Source organism: Chinchilla lanigera, unplaced genomic scaffold (genome assembly GCF_000276665.1).
Source record: "Chinchilla lanigera isolate Chin_1 unplaced genomic scaffold, ChiLan1.0 scaffold00052, whole genome shotgun sequence".
Taxonomy (NCBI): Eukaryota; Metazoa; Chordata; class Mammalia; order Rodentia; family Chinchillidae; genus Chinchilla; species Chinchilla lanigera.
The window spans coordinates 9,543,753-9,546,680 of record NW_004955453.1 but is presented as its reverse complement, the minus strand read 5'-3'; the positions used below and the strand labels follow the sequence as shown (position 1 = coordinate 9,546,680).

The 2,928-nt window shown below is 44.2% G+C and overlaps 1 protein-coding gene across 1 annotated transcript in view; it reads right to left on the bottom strand.

The window, feature by feature from the left end:
• Cul3 (cullin 3) overlaps positions 1 to 127 on the bottom strand; it is a gene marked incomplete in the record, with an annotated part of 83,423 nt that extends 83,296 nt beyond the window's left edge. Inside the window, 1 exon segment of the mRNA XM_013519956.1 lies at positions 1 to 127.
• Positions 128 to 2,928: the final 2,801 nt, after the last annotated feature.

Below are 2,928 nucleotides of genomic sequence, written 5' to 3'. Positions count from 1 at the left end.
GCGGCGGCTCCGCGGGGTCCCCCTCACGCCCGGCTCGGCTCCCTTTATCGCGCTCCTCCGCGATGGCGGCGGCGGCGGCGACGGACAAACATCTCACTGCGCAGGCCGAACGTCCTCCTCCTCCTCCTTCTCCTCCTCCGCCTCAGCGAGACGAGATCCGGCCCAGAGGGTGGAGGGGGGAGGAGGGAGGGAGGAGAGCCGAGAGTGGAGAGATTGGGGGAGGGGGGTGGGAGGACTGAGGGGAGGCGGGCGGCCGCGGCGGGGCGCTCGGATCTCGCGAGAAGAGGGCGAGCGCGCAGCCCGGGTGGGGCGGAGCGAAGCCCGGGAGCAGGAGGGCGCCAAGAAAGGAGAGGAGGGGGAGAGCGAGCTGGGGAAGGGGTGGGGCCAGCGGGGCGGGAGGCGGGAAGGGGCGGGGCCAAGGGCGGGAGGAGTCAGCTGCCTTTTTGAAAGAGGAGCGTCGGTGGGCGGGTTCTGGGCAGAGTGCTTGCTGATTGGTGGGGCTCGAAGCGGGTGTTGGGGTGCTGGTCACGTGAGCAGTGGGCGGGGGAAGCTCGGAGGGCGGGAGCTGGATTGGAGGGCGGGGCTGCCCTCGGCTAGGTCTGGGCGGGAGAATACGAGGTCCGCGGGAAAGAGCGTGGGCTGCGAGAAGACTAACTAAGTACTACAACTGGTTCCTGTTTTTCTAGGGCACATGGATTAGGGGTGGGTACTTGAGCAGAATCCGGAAACTTCAAAGAAGTTTGTGCAGGACGTATCTGCATTGTCGGGAGTTGGTGTCCGGTGTGCCTAAGGAGGTATTGCACGCTTTCTCTGTCACGTCTAAGAGGTGGAGGCGTTCGTGCACGAAGTTCCCTTAAACCGCAGAAGCTCCAAGCCCTCGTGATGCACTGATATTTTCGGGGGACCCAGGGCTTGTTAAAACCTGGTTTTCGTTCTCATGGAAATAATATGAAAATTCCCTGAATGTAGTGCAGTGTTTTGGTAAATGGTGTTAAATAGAGAGAAAAACCTATATTTAGCCGAATAAATCATTTTTGCCATTACCCAGAGCGTAGATTTGTAAAACCAAAGTTACTGTTAGTTTTCTCTACACATAATAGGAAGAATTTTTTCTTGTTTTGGGGATGGGTCTTTATTTTGTCGTTGTGTGTCTAGCTTGACTCCGTTTTGCTGTCATTTATTATGAGCCGTGTTCCTGGTGTACCAACTTGCTCAATTCCTATTATACTGGACTTCACAGTTCTTCAGGAGAGTATGAATTCCTACTAAAGCTTCTGATCCTCCTGTGTTAAATAAGCTGTTACTGGGTGGATATCTACATTTGAAAGCTGGGATTTTAATTTTTTAGAAGGAAACATAAGTAAAGTGAAATATTTTTATTAATTTTAAGGTTGAATTTGCTCTAAATTAACTTAATCGTGATGTTAAAGCTATGTGCTTTTAGTCTCTACTTGGTTGAATTTTCCCGTTGGAAATATATTTTCGTATGAATGTGTGTGTGGAGGGGGGGGTTGGTATTTTCTAATCAGAATGTTAGGAGCTTAAAGAAAATGTTTCTGAAGGGAATATCTGTGTAAATATTGAAACTCAAAGTAGATCTTCCAGAATATGTCCATAAGGTAAAATCAGAAGGAGCTCTGACTTCAAAGTAAGACTTGAATAGGAGTTTACCATCTGCACTAATTGAACCTCTATTTCCATAATAATGAGACTATGATAACTGTTTTTTGCTTTTGTCCTATTATATGGTCCACTTTCTTTGTAACATACCGATATACGTGCTAGAGCCACTGGTTTGAATCTTAGCACTGCCACATCACTGGCTGTGTTATACATCTTTTGGGGCAAAGACTTGCACGTTTGTGCCTGGAGTTCCTCATCTGTAAAATGGAGACAATACTTCCTCGTTAGTATGAAGTTTAATTTAAGTATGTTTTTAAAGCCTTAAGAGCAGCGCTCAGCAGAGAGCAACCATTCAACACTTGTTGGCTCCTCCCTTCCTATATTCAATATATAGATTTTCACAGCAAATACTTGTAAGTTTTTATCAAATAGTTCGTATCTTAAGACAAAGCTAATCTCCAACTTGAATTTTATGTAAAAAAAAAATAGTTTTCAGTAAGCTGAGGAGTCAGTGCAGGGTGGGCATTTTTATTTTGGTCAGTAAGGGCATTAAAAAGGCACAACCATCACAGACTATCCCAGTCATCTTATTAAAGAGCAAGTGTTTTAATCTCAGAAAAGGGGGAAGGTTAATTTTTTATAAAAACCAGTTCTTTAAATTAATGTAGTCTTATAAGCAATACATTGCACCGATTTTTTCTCATTTCAGTATGAGCCCCGGGAAAACACCATGGGTCAGCATTTAGGAACCCACCACAATAAGGTGCAGTTCTAGTTAATTAAAAAGCAGTATAATCACACTTTATTTTTTCGTGAGCCCAGATTTTCTTGTGTTACTCAAGAAAAATTTAACTGCATTTAAAAGAGCAGCTTATCACTTATTTTTTTTCCTTTGGTTTTTAACCATCAACTAGAAAAATGCTTAAAAATGAATGTCATTAAGAAATCTCTTGAGGATGTAGCTTAATAGTAGAGCTCATCCCTATAAATGTGAGCATAAAATAATAAATCTGCTCATTTATGTATTCATTTATTTAAGAAATAGTTATTGAATGGCTACAATATATGAGGGGCACTAGGGTGAATATGACCAGTGAGACAAGTAGTCCTTTTGCACATCTCAACATTTGGAAACCACAGACCCAAAGCAGATTTAGCAATGACTTTCTATGTACCTCAATCCAGAAATACAGATTTTCCTTTCTAAGGAAGAAGCATCCTCAAGATAGATATGAAATACACTCACAAGCAGCAGTAGACTATTCTGTTGCTTGTAAATAGTAAATGAGCTTTTAAGATGTTAGT